Genomic DNA, 23,453 nt, shown 5'->3' on the forward strand with positions numbered 1-23,453 from the left:
TAAATATAATTACTAATTATTACCACACTGTAAAACCAACCACAATGGCTAGGTAAACTTTTAATACTAATTATTTACATTTGCGTAAATATAATTACCAATTACTTCCACACTGTAAAACCAACCACAATGGCTAGGTAAACTATTATTACTAATTATTTACAGTTGCGAAAATATAATTACTAATTATTACCACACTGTAAAACCAACCACATTGGCTAGATAAACAATTATTACTAATTATTTATAGTTGCATAGTATACTTACTAATTATTACCACACTCTGTAAAACCAACCACATTGGCTACATAAACAATTATTAATAATTATTTACAGTTGCGTAAATAATTATTACTAATTATTGACAGTTGCGTGAATATAATTACTAATTATAACCACACTCTGTAAAACCAACCACAATTGCTAGGTAAACTATTATTACTAATTATTTACAGTTGCGTAAATATAATTACTAATTATTACCACACTGTAAAACCAACCACAATGGCTAGGTAAACTTTTATTACTAATTATTTATAGTTGCATAGTATACTTACTAATTATTACCACACTCTGTAAAACCAACCACATTGGCTACATAAACAATTATTAATAATTATTTACAGTTGCGTAAATAATTACTACACTCTGTAAAACCAACCACATTGGCTAGGTAAACAATTATTACTAATTATTTACAGTTGCGTAAATATAATTACTAATTATTACCACACTGTAAAACCAACCACAATGGCTAGGTAAACTTTTAATACTAATTATTTACATTTGCGTAAATATAATTACCAATTACTTCCACACTCTGCAAAACCAACCACAATGGCTAGGTAAACTATTATTACTAATTATTTACAGTTGCGAAAATATAATTACTAATTATTACCACACTGTAAAACCAACCACATTGGCTAGATAAACAATTATTACTAATTATTTATAGTTGCATAGTATACTTACTAATTATTACCACACTCTGTAAAACCAACCACATTGGCTACATAAACAATTATTAATAATTATTTACAGTTGCGTAAATAATTATTACTAATTATTGACAGTTGCGTGAATATAATTACTAATTATAACCACACTCTGTAAAACCAACCACAATTGCTAGGTAAACTATTATTACTAATTATTTACAGTTGCGTAAATATAATTACTAATTATTACCACACTGTAAAACCAACCACAATGGCTAGGTAAACTTTTATTACTAATTATTTATAGTTGCATAGTATACTTACTAATTATTACCACACTCTGTAAAACCAACCACATTGGCTACATAAACAATTATTAATAATTATTTACAGTTGCGTAAATAATTACTACACTCTGTAAAACCAACCACATAACAGTAAAAGTCGGAAAAAAAAGTCGGAAAAAAAAGTCGGAAAAAAAAGTCGGAAAAAAAAGTCGGAAAAAAAAGTCGGAAAAAAAAGTCGGAAAAAAAAGTCGGAAAAAAAAGCCGGAAAAAAAAGTCGGAAAAAAAAAGTCCAAAAATTTCTAGAACAAAACAAAGCAGTTTTTCTGTTTTTTTTCAATTGTGCCTTCTCCCCCCAAAAGGGGGAGATGCTGGGCCGGTCCCGGAAGTAGTGCAGTACCGGGTCGACCCGTGGCGGAGTTGGAGCAAGCCCCGAACACTCCGCCGCGCTACAAAAATCAGTTTAATATCATGGGTACAATTAGAACCCGTAACAGATATTAAGCTGTTAAGAACAGATACTACACTTTGATCTTAGCCAAAAGGCCGAGAAGCGATAAATTGACAAGGAACTGCAGTTCGATCCCATCAAAAATGTATGCCCAAGTGGTGCCACTTATCGGTTGTTGCAGAAACAGCGTCGGTCCACCGTTTTTTGTTTGTAGCACTTGAGCTATGGTTTACCAAATCTCGACACATCCCTTGAAGGGGATTCTTAATCAAACCATTCTTTATTGCCTCAAATAATGGACTCACATGCAATGACATGCGGAAAAAGTAACCCAAGGTGTCACTGCATGCACGAGGCGCCCAACAATGCAATAAGACAGGCATTGAGAGGATTGCTGTGTTAGGCACATGGATAGCAGTGAGCTCGAATGAAAAAAGTTAGTTGGCCTCATCTTTGAGTTGTGATTGTCCTCCCCCAAAAACCGTGAGTCGCTTAGCTAGTCCCGGAAGTAGTGCAGTACCGGGTAGACCCGTGGCAGAGGTACAGCAAGCCCAGAATGCTCTGCCGCATTACAAAAAATAGTATAATATCAGGGTTACAAATTACAACTGGCAACTGATATCAAGCTGTTAAAACAGTGTTTTCCAGAAATGTTTTGTACATTTGCAAGCAATGCTTTATTGCAGATACCTACTGCTATTAAGGCAAAAGCCTTTATTGCCTCATAGTTGTCGTTAGCAAAAGTGTCACATTTTTGCCACAGCACTTATTGGTCGCGAAGGGAAGATGTCGTGGAGGTGTCGACCAATCACAGAGCAACACCACAGTATGTGCAAATGCATAGCTTATATGTCCATATGTCAATCAATGAGCAGTTACTAATTAAAAAGGAAATAAATAAGTAAATAATTATTTATATGCTATGTCCTGGTTATTGCACTAATTACTCAATATTGGCTAGGTAAACAATTATTACTAATTATTTACAGTTGCGAAAATATAATTACTAATTATTACCACACTGTAAAACCAACCACATTGGCTAGATAAACAATTATTACTAATTATTTATAGTTGCATAGTATACTTACTAATTATTACCACACTCTGTAAAACCAACCACATTGGCTACATAAACAATTATTAATAATTATTTACAGTTGCGTAAATAATTACTACACTCTGTAAAACCAACCACATTGGCTAGGTAAACAATTATTACTAATTATTTACAGTTACGTAAATATAATTACTAATTATTACCACACTGTAAAACCAACCACAATGGCTAGGTAAACTTTTAATACTAATTATTTACATTTGCGTAAATATAATTACCAATTACTTCCACACTCTGCAAAACCAACCACAATGGCTAGGTAAACTATTACTAATTATTTACAGTTGCGAAAATATAATTACTAATTATTACCACACTGTAAAACCAACCACATTGGCTAGATAAACAATTATTACTAATTATTTATAGTTGCATAGTATACTTACTAATTATTACCACACTCTGTAAAACCAACCACATTGGCTACATAAACAATTATTAATAATTATTTACAGTTGCGTAAATAATTACTACACTCTGTAAAACCAACCTCATTGGCTAGGTAAACAATTATTACTAATTATTTACAGTTGCGTAAATATAATTACTAATTATTACCACACTGTAAAACCAACCACAATGGCTAGGAAAACTTTTAATACTAATTATTTACATTTGCGTAAATATAATTACCAATTACTTCCACACTCTGCAAAACCAACCACAATGGCTAGGTAAACTATTATTACTAATTATTTACAGTTGCGAAAATATAATTACTAATTATTACCACACTGTAAAACCAACCACATTGGCTAGATAAACAATTATTACTAATTATTTATAGTTGCATAGTGTACTTACTAATTATTACCACACTCTGTAAAACCAACCACATTGGCTACATAAACAATTATTAATAATTATTTACAGTTGCGTAAATAATTACTACACTTTGTAAAACCAACCACATTGGCTAGGTAAACAATTATTACTAATTATTTACAGTTGCGTAAATATAATTACTAATTATTACCACACTGTAAAACCAACCACAATGGCTAGGTAAACTTTTAATACTAATTATTTACATTTGCGTAAATATAATTACCAATTACTTCCACACTCTGCAAAACCAACCACAATGGCTAGGTAAACTATTATTACTAATTATTTACAGTTGCGAAAATATAATTACTAATTATTACCACACTGTAAAACCAACCACATTGGCTAGATAAACAATTATTACTAATTATTTATAGTTGCATAGTGTACTTACTAATTATTACCACACTCTGTAAAACCAACCACATTGGCTACATAAACAATTATTAATAATTATTTACAGTCGTAAATAATTACTACACTCTTTAAAACCAACCACATTGGCTAGGTAAACAATTATTACTAATTATTGACAGTTGCGTGAATATAATTACTAATTATAACCACACTCTGTAAAACCAACCACAATTGCTAGGTAAACTGTTATTACTAATTATTTACAGTTGCGTAAATATAATTACTAATTATTACCACACTGTAAAACCAACCACAATGGCTAGGTAAACTTTTAATACTAATTATTTACATTTGCGTAAATATAATTACCAATTACTTCCACACTGTAAAACCAACCACAATGGCTAGGTAAACTATTATTACTAATTATTTACAGTTGCGAAAATATAATTACTAATTATTACCACACTGTAAAACCAACCACATTGGCTAGATAAACAATTATTACTAATTATTTATAGTTGCATAGTATACTTACTAATTATTACCACACTCTGTAAAACCAACCACATTGGCTACATAAACAATTATTAATAATTATTTACAGTTGCGTAAATAATTATTACTAATTATTGACAGTTGCGTGAATATAATTACTAATTATAACCACACTCTGTAAAACCAACCACAATTGCTAGGTAAACTATTATTACTAATTATTTACAGTTGCGTAAATATAATTACTAATTATTAACACACTGTAAAACCAACCACAATGGCTAGGTAAACTTTTATTACTAATTATTTATAGTTGCATAGTATACTTACTAATTATTACCACACTCTGTAAAACCAACCACATTGGCTACATAAACAATTATTAATAATTATTTACAGTTGCGTAAATAATTACTACACTCTGTAAAACCAACCACATTGGCTAGGTAAACAATTATTACTAATTATTTACAGTTGCGTAAATATAATTACTAATTATTACCACACTGTAAAACCAACCACAATGGCTAGGTAAACTTTTAATACTAATTATTTACATTTGCGTAAATATAATTACCAATTACTTCCACACTCTGCAAAACCAACCACAATGGCTAGGTAAACTATTACTAATTATTTACAGTTGCGAAAATATAATTACTAATTATTACCACACTGTAAAACCAACCACATTGGCTAGATAAACAATTATTACTAATTATTTATAGTTGCATAGTATACTTACTAATTATTACCACACTCTGTAAAACCAACCACATTGGCTACATAAACAATTATTAATAATTATTTACAGTTGCGTAAATAATTACTACACTCTGTAAAACCAACCACATTGGCTAGGTAAACAATTATTACTAATTATTTACAGTTGCGTAAATATAATTACTAATTATTACCACACTGTAAAACCAACCACAATGGCTAGGAAAACTTTTAATACTAATTATTTACATTTGCGTAAATATAATTACCAATTACTTCCACACTCTGCAAAACCAACCACAATGGCTAGGTAAACTATTATTACTAATTATTTACAGTTGCGAAAATATAATTACTAATTATTACCACACTGTAAAACCAACCACATTGGCTAGATAAACAATTATTACTAATTATTTATAGTTGCATAGTGTACTTACTAATTATTACCACACTCTGTAAAACCAACCACATTGGCTACATAAACAATTATTAATAATTATTTACAGTTGCGTAAATAATTACTACACTTTGTAAAACCAACCACATTGGCTAGGTAAACAATTATTACTAATTATTTACAGTTGCGTAAATATAATTACTAATTATTACCACACTGTAAAACCAACCACAATGGCTAGGTAAACTTTTAATACTAATTATTTACATTTGCGTAAATATAATTACCAATTACTTCCACACTCTGCAAAACCAACCACAATGGCTAGGTAAACTATTATTACTAATTATTTACAGTTGCGAAAATATAATTACTAATTATTACCACACTGTAAAACCAACCACATTGGCTAGATAAACAATTATTACTAATTATTTATAGTTGCATAGTGTACTTACTAATTATTACCACACTCTGTAAAACCAACCACATTGGCTACATAAACAATTATTAATAATTATTTACAGTCGTAAATAATTACTACACTCTTTAAAACCAACCACATTGGCTAGGTAAACAATTATTACTAATTATTGACAGTTGCGTGAATATAATTACTAATTATAACCACACTCTGTAAAACCAACCACAATTGCTAGGTAAACTGTTATTACTAATTATTTACAGTTGCGTAAATATAATTACTAATTATTACCACACTGTAAAACCAACCACAATGGCTAGGTAAACTTTTAATACTAATTATTTACATTTGCGTAAATATAATTACCAATTACTTCCACACTGTAAAACCAACCACAATGGCTAGGTAAACTATTATTACTAATTATTTACAGTTGCGAAAATATAATTACTAATTATTACCACACTGTAAAACCAACCACATTGGCTAGATAAACAATTATTACTAATTATTTATAGTTGCATAGTATACTTACTAATTATTACCACACTCTGTAAAACCAACCACATTGGCTACATAAACAATTATTAATAATTATTTACAGTTGCGTAAATAATTATTACTAATTATTGACAGTTGCGTGAATATAATTACTAATTATAACCACACTCTGTAAAACCAACCACAATTGCTAGGTAAACTATTATTACTAATTATTTACAGTTGCGTAAATATAATTACTAATTATTACCACACTGTAAAACCAACCACAATGGCTAGGTAAACTTTTATTACTAATTATTTATAGTTGCATAGTATACTTACTAATTATTACCACACTCTGTAAAACCAACCACATTGGCTACATAAACAATTATTAATAATTATTTACAGTTGCGTAAATAATTACTACACTCTGTAAAACCAACCACATTGGCTAGGTAAACAATTATTACTAATTATTTACAGTTGCGTAAATATAATTACTAATTATTACCACACTGTAAAACCAACCACAATGGCTAGGTAAACTTTTAATACTAATTATTTACATTTGCGTAAATATAATTACCAATTACTTCCACACTCTGCAAAACCAACCACAATGGCTAGGTAAACTATTATTACTAATTATTTACAGTTGCGAAAATATAATTACTAATTATTACCACACTGTAAAACCAACCACATTGGCTAGATAAACAATTATTACTAATTATTTATAGTTGCATAGTGTACTTACTAATTATTACCACACTCTGTAAAACCAACCACATTGGCTACATAAACAATTATTAATAATTATTTACAGTTGCGTAAATAATTACTACACTTTGTAAAACCAACCACATTGGCTAGGTAAACAATTATTACTAATTATTTACAGTTGCGTAAATATAATTACTAATTATTACCACACTGTAAAACCAACCACAATGGCTAGGTAAACTTTTAATACTAATTATTTACATTTGCGTAAATATAATTACCAATTACTTCCACACTCTGCAAAACCAACCACAATGGCTAGGTAAACTATTATTACTAATTATTTACAGTTGCGAAAATATAATTACTAATTATTACCACACTGTAAAACCAACCACATTGGCTAGATAAACAATTATTACTAATTATTTATAGTTGCATAGTGTACTTACTAATTATTACCACACTCTGTAAAACCAACCACATTGGCTACATAAACAATTATTAATAATTATTTACAGTCGTAAATAATTACTACACTCTTTAAAACCAACCACATTGGCTAGGTAAACAATTATTACTAATTATTGACAGTTGCGTGAATATAATTACTAATTATAACCACACTCTGTAAAACCAACCACAATTGCTAGGTAAACTGTTATTACTAATTATTTACAGTTGCGTAAATATAATTACTAATTATTACCACACTGTAAAACCAACCACAATGGCTAGGTAAACTTTTAATACTAATTATTTACATTTGCGTAAATATAATTACCAATTACTTCCACACTGTAAAACCAACCACAATGGCTAGGTAAACTATTATTACTAATTATTTACAGTTGCGAAAATATAATTACTAATTATTACCACACTGTAAAACCAACCACATTGGCTAGATAAACAATTATTACTAATTATTTATAGTTGCATAGTATACTTACTAATTATTACCACACTCTGTAAAACCAACCACATTGGCTACATAAACAATTATTAATAATTATTTACAGTTGCGTAAATAATTATTACTAATTATTGACAGTTGCGTGAATATAATTACTAATTATAACCACACTCTGTAAAACCAACCACAATTGCTAGGTAAACTATTATTACTAATTATTTACAGTTGCGTAAATATAATTACTAATTATTACCACACTGTAAAACCAACCACAATGGCTAGGTAAACTTTTATTACTAATTATTTATAGTTGCATAGTATACTTACTAATTATTACCACACTCTGTAAAACCAACCACATTGGCTACATAAACAATTATTAATAATTATTTACAGTTGCGTAAATAATTACTACACTCTGTAAAACCAACCACATTGGCTAGGTAAACAATTATTACTAATTATTTACAGTTGCGTAAATATAATTACTAATTATTACCACACTGTAAAACCAACCACAATGGCTAGGTAAACTTTTAATACTAATTATTTACATTTGCGTAAATATAATTACCAATTACTTCCACACTCTGCAAAACCAACCACAATGGCTAGGTAAACTATTATTACTAATTATTTACAGTTGCGAAAATATAATTACTAATTATTACCACACTGTAAAACCAACCACATTGGCTAGATAAACAATTATTACTAATTATTTATAGTTGCATAGTATACTTACTAATTATTACCACACTCTGTAAAACCAACCACATTGGCTACATAAACAATTATTAATAATTATTTACAGTTGCGTAAATAATTATTACTAATTATTGACAGTTGCGTGAATATAATTACTAATTATAACCACACTCTGTAAAACCAACCACAATGGCTAGGTAAACTATTACTAATTATTTACAGTTGCGAAAATATAATTACTAATTATTACCACACTGTAAAACCAACCACATTGGCTAGATAAACAATTATTACTAATTATTTATAGTTGCATAGTATACTTACTAATTATTACCACACTCTGTAAAACCAACCACATTGGCTACATAAACAATTATTAATAATTATTTACAGTTGCGTAAATAATTACTACACTCTGTAAAACCAACCTCATTGGCTAGGTAAACAATTATTACTAATTATTTACAGTTGCGTAAATATAATTACTAATTATTACCACACTGTAAAACCAACCACAATGGCTAGGAAAACTTTTAATACTAATTATTTACATTTGCGTAAATATAATTACCAATTACTTCCACACTCTGCAAAACCAACCACAATGGCTAGGTAAACTATTATTACTAATTATTTACAGTTGCGAAAATATAATTACTAATTATTACCACACTGTAAAACCAACCACATTGGCTAGATAAACAATTATTACTAATTATTTATAGTTGCATAGTGTACTTACTAATTATTACCACACTCTGTAAAACCAACCACATTGGCTACATAAACAATTATTAATAATTATTTACAGTTGCGTAAATAATTACTACACTTTGTAAAACCAACCACATTGGCTAGGTAAACAATTATTACTAATTATTTACAGTTGCGTAAATATAATTACTAATTATTACCACACTGTAAAACCAACCACAATGGCTAGGTAAACTTTTAATACTAATTATTTACATTTGCGTAAATATAATTACCAATTACTTCCACACTCTGCAAAACCAACCACAATGGCTAGGTAAACTATTATTACTAATTATTTACAGTTGCGAAAATATAATTACTAATTATTACCACACTGTAAAACCAACCACATTGGCTAGATAAACAATTATTACTAATTATTTATAGTTGCATAGTGTACTTACTAATTATTACCACACTCTGTAAAACCAACCACATTGGCTACATAAACAATTATTAATAATTATTTACAGTCGTAAATAATTACTACACTCTTTAAAACCAACCACATTGGCTAGGTAAACAATTATTACTAATTATTGACAGTTGCGTGAATATAATTACTAATTATAACCACACTCTGTAAAACCAACCACAATTGCTAGGTAAACTGTTATTACTAATTATTTACAGTTGCGTAAATATAATTACTAATTATTACCACACTGTAAAACCAACCACAATGGCTAGGTAAACTTTTAATACTAATTATTTACATTTGCGTAAATATAATTACCAATTACTTCCACACTGTAAAACCAACCACAATGGCTAGGTAAACTATTATTACTAATTATTTACAGTTGCGAAAATATAATTACTAATTATTACCACACTGTAAAACCAACCACATTGGCTAGATAAACAATTATTACTAATTATTTATAGTTGCATAGTATACTTACTAATTATTACCACACTCTGTAAAACCAACCACATTGGCTACATAAACAATTATTAATAATTATTTACAGTTGCGTAAATAATTATTACTAATTATTGACAGTTGCGTGAATATAATTACTAATTATAACCACACTCTGTAAAACCAACCACAATTGCTAGGTAAACTATTATTACTAATTATTTACAGTTGCGTAAATATAATTACTAATTATTAACACACTGTAAAACCAACCACAATGGCTAGGTAAACTTTTATTACTAATTATTTATAGTTGCATAGTATACTTACTAATTATTACCACACTCTGTAAAACCAACCACATTGGCTACATAAACAATTATTAATAATTATTTACAGTTGCGTAAATAATTACTACACTCTGTAAAACCAACCACATTGGCTAGGTAAACAATTATTACTAATTATTTACAGTTGCGTAAATATAATTACTAATTATTACCACACTGTAAAACCAACCACAATGGCTAGGTAAACTTTTAATACTAATTATTTACATTTGCGTAAATATAATTACCAATTACTTCCACACTCTGCAAAACCAACCACAATGGCTAGGTAAACTATTACTAATTATTTACAGTTGCGAAAATATAATTACTAATTATTACCACACTGTAAAACCAACCACATTGGCTAGATAAACAATTATTACTAATTATTTATAGTTGCATAGTATACTTACTAATTATTACCACACTCTGTAAAACCAACCACATTGGCTACATAAACAATTATTAATAATTATTTACAGTTGCGTAAATAATTACTACACTCTGTAAAACCAACCACATTGGCTAGGTAAACAATTATTACTAATTATTTACAGTTGCGTAAATATAATTACTAATTATTACCACACTGTAAAACCAACCACAATGGCTAGGAAAACTTTTAATACTAATTATTTACATTTGCGTAAATATAATTACCAATTACTTCCACACTCTGCAAAACCAACCACAATGGCTAGGTAAACTATTATTACTAATTATTTACAGTTGCGAAAATATAATTACTAATTATTACCACACTGTAAAACCAACCACATTGGCTAGATAAACAATTATTACTAATTATTTATAGTTGCATAGTGTACTTACTAATTATTACCACACTCTGTAAAACCAACCACATTGGCTACATAAACAATTATTAATAATTATTTACAGTTGCGTAAATAATTACTACACTTTGTAAAACCAACCACATTGGCTAGGTAAACAATTATTACTAATTATTTACAGTTGCGTAAATATAATTACTAATTATTACCACACTGTAAAACCAACCACAATGGCTAGGTAAACTTTTAATACTAATTATTTACATTTGCGTAAATATAATTACCAATTACTTCCACACTCTGCAAAACCAACCACAATGGCTAGGTAAACTATTATTACTAATTATTTACAGTTGCGAAAATATAATTACTAATTATTACCACACTGTAAAACCAACCACATTGGCTAGATAAACAATTATTACTAATTATTTATAGTTGCATAGTGTACTTACTAATTATTACCACACTCTGTAAAACCAACCACATTGGCTACATAAACAATTATTAATAATTATTTACAGTCGTAAATAATTACTACACTCTTTAAAACCAACCACATTGGCTAGGTAAACAATTATTACTAATTATTGACAGTTGCGTGAATATAATTACTAATTATAACCACACTCTGTAAAACCAACCACAATTGCTAGGTAAACTGTTATTACTAATTATTTACAGTTGCGTAAATATAATTACTAATTATTACCACACTGTAAAACCAACCACAATGGCTAGGTAAACTTTTAATACTAATTATTTACATTTGCGTAAATATAATTACCAATTACTTCCACACTGTAAAACCAACCACAATGGCTAGGTAAACTATTATTACTAATTATTTACAGTTGCGAAAATATAATTACTAATTATTACCACACTGTAAAACCAACCACATTGGCTAGATAAACAATTATTACTAATTATTTATAGTTGCATAGTATACTTACTAATTATTACCACACTCTGTAAAACCAACCACATTGGCTACATAAACAATTATTAATAATTATTTACAGTTGCGTAAATAATTATTACTAATTATTGACAGTTGCGTGAATATAATTACTAATTATAACCACACTCTGTAAAACCAACCACAATTGCTAGGTAAACTATTATTACTAATTATTTACAGTTGCGTAAATATAATTACTAATTATTACCACACTGTAAAACCAACCACAATGGCTAGGTAAACTTTTATTACTAATTATTTATAGTTGCATAGTATACTTACTAATTATTACCACACTCTGTAAAACCAACCACATTGGCTACATAAACAATTATTAATAATTATTTACAGTTGCGTAAATAATTACTACACTCTGTAAAACCAACCACATTGGCTAGGTAAACAATTATTACTAATTATTTACAGTTGCGTAAATATAATTACTAATTATTACCACACTGTAAAACCAACCACAATGGCTAGGAAAACTTTTAATACTAATTATTTACATTTGCGTAAATATAATTACCAATTACTTCCACACTCTGCAAAACCAACCACAATGGCTAGGTAAACTATTATTACTAATTATTTACAGTTGCGAAAATATAATTACTAATTATTACCACACTGTAAAACCAACCACATTGGCTAGATAAACAATTATTACTAATTATTTATAGTTGCATAGTGTACTTACTAATTATTACCACACTCTGTAAAACCAACCACATTGGCTACATAAACAATTATTAATAATTATTTACAGTTGCGTAAATAATTACTACACTTTGTAAAACCAACCACATTGGCTAGGTAAACAATTATTACTAATTATTTACAGTTGCGTAAATATAATTACTAATTATTACCACACTGTAAAACCAACCACAATGGCTAGGTAAACTTTTAATACTAATTATTTACATTTGCGTAAATATAATTACCAATTACTTCCACACTCTGCAAAACCAACCACAATGGCTAGGTAAACTATTATTACTAATTATTTACAGTTGCGAAAATATAATTACTAATTATTACCACACTGTAAAACCAACCACATTGGCTAGATAAACAATTATTACTAATTATTTATAGTTGCATAGTGTACTTACTAATTATTACCACACTCTGTAAAACCAACCACATTGGCTACATAAACAATTATTAATAATTATTTACAGTCGTAAATAATTACTACACTCTTTAAAACCAACCACATTGGCTAGGTAAACAATTATTACTAATTATTGACAGTTGCGTGAATATAATTACTAATTATAACCACACTCTGTAAAACCAACCACAATTGCTAGGTAAACTGTTATTACTAATTATTTACAGTTGCGTAAATATAATTACTAATTATTACCACACTGTAAAACCAACCACAATGGCTAGGTAAACTTTTAATACTAATTATTTACATTTGCGTAAATATAATTACCAATTACTTCCACACTGTAAAACCAACCACAATGGCTAGGTAAACTATTATTACTAATTATTTACAGTTGCGAAAATATAATTACTAATTATTACCACACTGTAAAACCAACCACATTGGCTAGATAAACAATTATTACTAATTATTTATAGTTGCATAGTATACTTACTAATTATTACCACACTCTGTAAAACCAACCACATTGGCTACATAAACAATTATTAATAATTATTTACAGTTGCGTAAATAATTATTACTAATTATTGACAGTTGCGTGAATATAATTACTAATTATAACCACACTCTGTAAAACCAACCACAATTGCTAGGTAAACTATTATTACTAATTATTTACAGTTGCGTAAATATAATTACTAATTATTACCACACTGTAAAACCAACCACAATGGCTAGGTAAACTTTTATTACTAATTATTTATAGTTGCATAGTATACTTACTAATTATTACCACACTCTGTAAAACCAACCACATTGGCTACATAAACAATTATTAATAATTATTTACAGTTGCGTAAATAATTACTACACTCTGTAAAACCAACCACATTGGCTAGGTAAACAATTATTACTAATTATTTACAGTTGCGTAAATATAATTACTAATTATTACCACACTGTAAAACCAACCACAATGGCTAGGTAAACTTTTAATACTAATTATTTACATTTGCGTAAATATAATTACCAATTACTTCCACACTCTGCAAAACCAACCACAATGGCTAGGTAAACTATTATTACTAATTATTTACAGTTGCGAAAATATAATTACTAATTATTACCACACTGTAAAACCAACCACATTGGCTAGATAAACAATTATTACTAATTATTTATAGTTGCATAGTGTACTTACTAATTATTACCACACTCTGTAAAACCAACCACATTGGCTACATAAACAATTATTAATAATTATTTACAGTTGCGTAAATAATTACTACACTTTGTAAAACCAACCACATTGGCTAGGTAAACAATTATTACTAATTATTTACAGTTGCGTAAATATAATTACTAATTATTACCACACTGTAAAACCAACCACAATGGCTAGGTAAACTTTTAATACTAATTATTTACATTTGCGTAAATATAATTACCAATTACTTCCACACTCTGCAAAACCAACCACAATGGCTAGGTAAACTATTATTACTAATTATTTACAGTTGCGAAAATATAATTACTAATTATTACCACACTGTAAAACCAACCACATTGGCTAGATAAACAATTATTACTAATTATTTATAGTTGCATAGTGTACTTACTAATTATTACCACACTCTGTAAAACCAACCACATTGGCTACATAAACAATTATTAATAATTATTTACAGTCGTAAATAATTACTACACTCTTTAAAACCAACCACATTGGCTAGGTAAACAATTATTACTAATTATTGACAGTTGCGTGAATATAATTACTAATTATAACCACACTCTGTAAAACCAACCACAATTGCTAGGTAAACTGTTATTACTAATTATTTACAGTTGCGTAAATATAATTACTAATTATTACCACACTGTAAAACCAACCACAATGGCTAGGTAAACTTTTAATACTAATTATTTACATTTGCGTAAATATAATTACCAATTACTTCCACACTGTAAAACCAACCACAATGGCTAGGTAAACTATTATTACTAATTATTTACAGTTGCGAAAATATAATTACTAATTATTACCACACTGTAAAACCAACCACATTGGCTAGATAAACAATTATTACTAATTATTTATAGTTGCATAGTATACTTACTAATTATTACCACACTCTGTAAAACCAACCACATTGGCTACATAAACAATTATTAATAATTATTTACAGTTGCGTAAATAATTATTACTAATTATTGACAGTTGCGTGAATATAATTACTAATTATAACCACACTCTGTAAAACCAACCACAATTGCTAGGTAAACTATTATTACTAATTATTTACAGTTGCGTAAATATAATTACTAATTATTACCACACTGTAAAACCAACCACAATGGCTAGGTAAACTTTTATTACTAATTATTTATAGTTGCATAGTATACTTACTAATTATTACCACACTCTGTAAAACCAACCACATTGGCTACATAAACAATTATTAATAATTATTTACAGTTGCGTAAATAATTACTACACTCTGTAAAACCAACCACATTGGCTAGGTAAACAATTATTACTAATTATTTACAGTTGCGTAAATATAATTACTAATTATTACCACACTGTAAAACCAACCACAATGGCTAGGTAAACTTTTAATACTAATTATTTACATTTGCGTAAATATAATTACCAATTACTTCCACACTCTGCAAAACCAACCACAATGGCTAGGTAAACTATTATTACTAATTATTTACAGTTGCGAAAATATAATTACTAATTATTACCACACTGTAAAACCAACCACATTGGCTAGATAAACAATTATTACTAATTATTTATAGTTGCATAGTATACTTACTAATTATTACCACACTCTGTAAAACCAACCACATTGGCTACATAAACAATTATTAATAATTATTTACAGTTGCGTAAATAATTATTACTAATTATTGACAGTTGCGTGAATATAATTACTAATTATAACCACACTCTGTAAAACCAACCACAATTGCTAGGTAAACTATTATTACTAATTATTTACAGTTGCGTAAATATAATTACTAATTATTACCACACTGTAAAACCAACCACAATGGCTAGGTAAACTTTTATTACTAATTATTTATAGTTGCATAGTATACTTACTAATTATTACCACACTCTGTAAAACCAACCACATTGGCTACATAAACAATTATTAATAATTATTTACAGTTGCGTAAATAATTACTACACTCTGTAAAACCAACCACATAACAGTAAAAGTCGGAAAAAAAAGTCGGAAAAAAAAGTCGGAAAAAAAAGTCGGAAAAAAAAGTCGGAAAAAAAAGTCGGAAAAAAAAGTCGGAAAAAAATGTCGTAAAAAAAAGTCGGAAAAAAAAGTCGGAAAAAAAAAGTCCAAAAATTTCTAGAACAAAACAAAGCAGTTTTTCTGTTTTTTTTCAATTGTGCCTTCTCCCCCCAAAAGGGGGAGATGCTGGGCCGGTCCCGGAAGTAGTGCAGTACCGGGTCGACCCGTGGCGGAGTTGGAGCAAGCCCCGAACACTCCGCCGCGCTACAAAAATCAGTTTAATATCATGGGTACAATTAGAACCCGTAACAGATATTAAGCTGTTAAGAACAGATACTACACTTTGATCTTAGCCAAAAGGCCGAGAAGCGATAAATTGACAAGGAACTGCAGTTCGATCCCATCAAAAATGTATGCCCAAGTGGTGCCACTTATCGGTTGTTGCAGAAACAGCGTCGGTCCACCGTTTTTTGTTTGTAGCACTTGAGCTATGGTTTACCAAATCTCGACACATCCCTTGAAGGGGATTCTTAATCAAACCATTCTTTATTGCCTCAAATAATGGACTCACATGCAATGACATGCGGAAAAAGTAACCCAAGGTGTCACTGCATGCACGAGGCGCCCAACAATGCAATAAGACAGGCATTGAGAGGATTGCTGTGTTAGGCACATGGATAGCAGTGAGCTCGAATGAAAAAAGTTAGTTGGCCTCATCTTTGAGTTGTGATTGTCCTCCCCCAAAAACCGTGAGTCGCTTAGCTAGTCCCGGAAGTAGTGCAGTACCGGGTAGACCCGTGGCAGAGGTACAGCAAGCCCAGAATGCTCTGCCGCATTACAAAAAATAGTATAATATCAGGGTTACAAATTACAACTGGCAACTGATATCAAGCTGTTAAAACAGTGTTTTCCAGAAATGTTTTGTACATTTGCAAGCAATGCTTTATTGCAGATACCTACTGCTATTAAGGCAAAAGCCTTTATTGCCTCATAGTTGTCGTTAGCAAAAGTGTCACATTTTTGCCACAGCACTTATTGGTCGCGAAGGGAAGACGTCGTGGAGGTGTCGACCAATCACAGAGCAACACCACAGTATGTGCAAATGCATAGCTTATATGTCCATATGTCAATCAATGAGCAGTTACTAATTAAAAAGGAAATAAATAAGTAAATAATTATTTATATGCTATGTCCTGGTTATTGCACTAATTACTCAATATTGGCTAGGTAAACAATTATTACTAATTATTTACAGTTGCGAAAATATAATTACTAATTATTACCACACTGTAAAACCAACCACATTGGCTAGATAAACAATTATTACTAATTATTTATAGTTGCATAGTATACTTACTAATTATTACCACACTCTGTAAAACCAACCACATTGGCTACATAAACAATTATTAATAATTATTTACAGTTGCGTAAATAATTACTACACTCTGTAAAACAACCACATTGGCTAGGTAAACAATTATTACTAATTATTTACAGTTACGTAAATATAATTACTAATTATTACCACACTGTAAAACCAACCACAATGGCTAGGTAAACTTTTAATACTAATTATTTACATTTGCGTAAATATAATTACCAATTACTTCCACACTCTGCAAAACCAACCACAATGGCTAGGTAAACTATTACTAATTATTTACAGTTGCGAAAATATAATTACTAATTATTACCACACTGTAAAACCAACCACATTGGCTAGATAAACAATTATTACTAATTATTTATAGTTGCATAGTATACTTACTAATTATTACCACACTCTGTAAAACCAACCACATTGGCTACATAAACAATTATTAATAATTATTTACAGTTGCGTAAATAATTACTACACTCTGTAAAACCAACCACATTGGCTAGGTAAACAATTATTACTAATTATTTACAGTTGCGTAAATATAATTACTAATTATTACCACACTGTAAAACCAACCACAATGGCTAGGAAAACTTTTAATACTAATTATTTACATTTGCGTAAATATAATTACCAATTACTTCCACACTCTGCAAAACCAACCACAATGGCTAGGTAAACTATTATTACTAATTATTTACAGTTGCGAAAATATAATTACTAATTATTACCACACTGTAAAACCAACCACATTGGCTAGATAAACAATTATTACTAATTATTTATAGTTGCATAGTGTACTTACTAATTATTACCACACTCTGTAAAACCAACCACATTGGCTACATAAACAATTATTAATAATTATTTACAGTTGCGTAAATAATTACTACACTTTGTAAAACCAACCACATTGGCTAGGTAAACAATTATTACTAATTATTTACAGTTGCGTAAATATAATTACTAATTATTACCACACTGTAAAACCAACCACAATGGCTAGGTAAACTTTTAATACTAATTATTTACATTTGCGTAAATATAATTACCAATTACTTCCACACTCTGCAAAACCAACCACAATGGCTAGGTAAACTATTATTACTAATTATTTACAGTTGCGAAAATATAATTACTAATTATTACCACACTGTAAAACCAACCACATTGGCTAGATAAACAATTATTACTAATTATTTATAGTTGCATAGTGTACTTACTAATTATTACCACACTCTGTAAAACCAACCACATTGGCTACATAAACAATTATTAATAATTATTTACAGTCGTAAATAATTACTACACTCTTTAAAACCAACCACATTGGCTAGGTAAACAATTATTACTAATTATTGACAGTTGCGTGAATATAATTACTAATTATAACCACACTCTGTAAAACCAACCACAATTGCTAGGTAAACTGTTATTACTAATTATTTACAGTTGCGTAAATATAATTACTAATTATTACCACACTGTAAAACCAACCACAATGGCTAGGTAAACTTTTAATACTAATTATTTACATTTGCGTAAATATAATTACCAATTACTTCCACACTGTAAAACCAACCACAATGGCTAGGTAAACTATTATTACTAATTATTTACAGTTGCGAAAATATAATTACTAATTATTACCACACTGTAAAACCAACCACATTGGCTAGATAAACAATTATTACTAATTATTTATAGTTGCATAGTATACTTACTAATTATTACCACACTCTGTAAAACCAACCACATTGGCTACATAAACAATTATTAATAATTATTTACAGTTGCGTAAATAATTATTACTAATTATTGACAGTTGCGTGAATATAATTACTAATTATAACCACACTCTGTAAAACCAACCACAATTGCTAGGTAAACTATTATTACTAATTATTTACAGTTGCGTAAATATAATTACTAATTATTAACACACTGTAAAACCAACCACAATGGCTAGGTAAACTTTTATTACTAATTATTTATAGTTGCATAGTATACTTACTAATTATTACCACACTCTGTAAAACCAACCACATTGGCTACATAAACAATTATTAATAATTATTTACAGTTGCGTAAATAATTACTACACTCTGTAAAACCAACCACATTGGCTAGGTAAACAATTATTACTAATTATTTACAGTTGCGTAAATATAATTACTAATTATTACCACACTGTAAAACCAACCACAATGGCTAGGTAAACTTTTAATACTAATTATTTACATTTGCGTAAATATAATTACCAATTACTTCCACACTCTGCAAAACCAACCACAATGGCTAGGTAAACTATTACTAATTATTTACAGTTGCGAAAATATAATTACTAATTATTACCACACTGTAAAACCAACCACATTGGCTAGATAAACAATTATTACTAATTATTTATAGTTGCATAGTATACTTACTAATTATTACCACACTCTGTAAAACCAACCACATTGGCTACATAAACAATTATTAATAATTATTTACAGTTGCGTAAATAATTACTACACTCTGTAAAACCAACCACATTGGCTAGGTAAACAATTATTACTAATTATTTACAGTTGCGTAAATATAATTACTAATTATTACCACACTGTAAAACCAACCACAATGGCTAGGAAAACTTTTAATACTAATTATTTACATTTGCGTAAATATAATTACCAATTACTTCCACACTCTGCAAAACCAACCACAATGGCTAGGTAAACTATTATTACTAATTATTTACAGTTGCGAAAATATAATTACTAATTATTACCACACTGTAAAACCAACCACATTGGCTAGATAAACAATTATTACTAATTATTTATAGTTGCATAGTGTACTTACTAATTATTACCACACTCTGTAAAACCAACCACATTGGCTACATAAACAATTATTAATAATTATTTACAGTTGCGTAAATAATTACTACACTTTGTAAAACCAACCACATTGGCTAGGTAAACAATTATTACTAATTATTTACAGTTGCGTAAATATAATTACTAATTATTACCACACTGTAAAACCAACCACAATGGCTAGGTAAACTTTTAATACTAATTATTTACATTTGCGTAAATATAATTACCAATTACTTCCACACTCTGCAAAACCAACCACAATGGCTAGGTAAACTATTATTACTAATTATTTACAGTTGCGAAAATATAATTACTAATTATTACCACACTGTAAAACCAACCACATTGGCTAGATAAACAATTATTACTAATTATTTATAGTTGCATAGTGTACTTACTAATTATTACCACACTCTGTAAAACCAACCACATTGGCTACATAAACAATTATTAATAATTATTTACAGTCGTAAATAATTACTACACTCTTTAAAACCAACCACATTGGCTAGGTAAACAATTATTACTAATTATTGACAGTTGCGTGAATATAATTACTAATTATAACCACACTCTGTAAAACCAACCACAATTGCTAGGTAAACTGTTATTACTAATTATTTACAGTTGCGTAAATATAATTACTAATTATTACCACACTGTAAAACCAACCACAATGGCTAGGTAAACTTTTAATACTAATTATTTACATTTGCGTAAATATAATTACCAATTACTTCCACACTGTAAAACCAACCACAATGGCTAGGTAAACTATTATTACTAATTATTTACAGTTGCGAAAATATAATTACTAATTATTACCACACTGTAAAACCAACCACATTGGCTAGATAAACAATTATTACTAATTATTTATAGTTGCATAGTATACTTACTAATTATTACCACACTCTGTAAAACCAACCACATTGGCTACATAAACAATTATTAATAATTATTTACAGTTGCGTAAATAATTATTACTAATTATTGACAGTTGCGTGAATATAATTACTAATTATAACCACACTCTGTAAAACCAACCACAATTGCTAGGTAAACTATTATTACTAATTATTTACAGTTGCGTAAATATAATTACTAATTATTACCACACTGTAAAACCAACCACAATGGCTAGGTAAACTTTTATTACTAATTATTTATAGTTGCATAGTATACTTACTAATTATTACCACACTCTGTAAAACCAACCACATTGGCTACATAAACAATTATTAATAATTATTTACAGTTGCGTAAATAATTACTACACTCTGTAAAACCAACCACATTGGCTAGGTAAACAATTATTACTAATTATTTACAGTTGCGTAAATATAATTACTAATTATTACCACACTGTAAAACCAACCACAATGGCTAGGTAAACTTTTAATACTAATTATTTACATTTGCGTAAATATAATTACCAATTACTTCCACACTCTGCAAAACCAACCACAATGGCTAGGTAAACTATTATTACTAATTATTTACAGTTGCGAAAATATAATTACTAATTATTACCACACTGTAAAACCAACCACATTGGCTAGATAAACAATTATTACTAATTATTTATAGTTGCATAGTGTACTTACTAATTATTACCACACTCTGTAAAACCAACCACATTGGCTACATAAACAATTATTAATAATTATTTACAGTTGCGTAAATAATTACTACACTTTGTAAAACCAACCACATTGGCTAGGTAAACAATTATTACTAATTATTTACAGTTGCGTAAATATAATTACTAATTATTACCACACTGTAAAACCAACCACAATGGCTAGGTAAACTTTTAATACTAATTATTTACATTTGCGTAAATATAATTACCAATTACTTCCACACTCTGCAAAACCAACCACAATGGCTAGGTAAACTATTATTACTAATTATTTACAGTTGCGAAAATATAATTACTAATTATTACCACACTGTAAAACCAACCACATTGGCTAGATAAACAATTATTACTAATTATTTATAGTTGCATAGTGTACTTACTAATTATTACCACACTCTGTAAAACCAACCACATTGGCTACATAAACAATTATTAATAATTATTTACAGTCGTAAATAATTACTACACTCTTTAAAACCAACCACATTGGCTAGGTAAACAATTATTACTAATTATTGACAGTTGCGTGAATATAATTACTAATTATAACCACACTCTGTAAAACCAACCACAATTGCTAGGTAAACTGTTATTACTA

The 23,453-nt window shown here is 28.8% G+C and overlaps 2 non-coding genes and 2 pseudogenes across 2 annotated transcripts; all 4 read right to left on the reverse strand.

Moving 5' to 3' along the window:
* Window positions 1-1,591: 1,591 nt before the first annotated feature.
* LOC146171325 (U2 spliceosomal RNA) lies at window positions 1,592-1,783 on the reverse strand. The gene has a single exon (XR_014702951.1). It is a non-coding gene; the product is annotated as a U2 spliceosomal RNA (small nuclear RNA).
* Window positions 1,784-2,162: 379 nt separating this feature from the next.
* On the reverse strand, window positions 2,163-2,333 carry LOC146171326 (U2 spliceosomal RNA; annotated as a pseudogene).
* Window positions 2,334-17,140: 14,807 nt separating this feature from the next.
* Window positions 17,141-17,332, reverse strand: LOC146171327 (U2 spliceosomal RNA). Its single transcript, XR_014702953.1, has one exon. It is a non-coding gene; the product is annotated as a U2 spliceosomal RNA (small nuclear RNA).
* Window positions 17,333-17,711: 379 nt separating this feature from the next.
* On the reverse strand, window positions 17,712-17,882 carry LOC146171328 (U2 spliceosomal RNA; annotated as a pseudogene).
* Window positions 17,883-23,453: the final 5,571 nt, after the last annotated feature.

This window comes from Amblyomma maculatum, unplaced genomic scaffold (assembly GCF_055883805.1).
Source record: "Amblyomma maculatum isolate TAMU_Amacu unplaced genomic scaffold, ASM5588380v1 scaffold_23, whole genome shotgun sequence".
Classification (NCBI taxonomy): Eukaryota; Metazoa; Arthropoda; class Arachnida; order Ixodida; family Ixodidae; genus Amblyomma; species Amblyomma maculatum.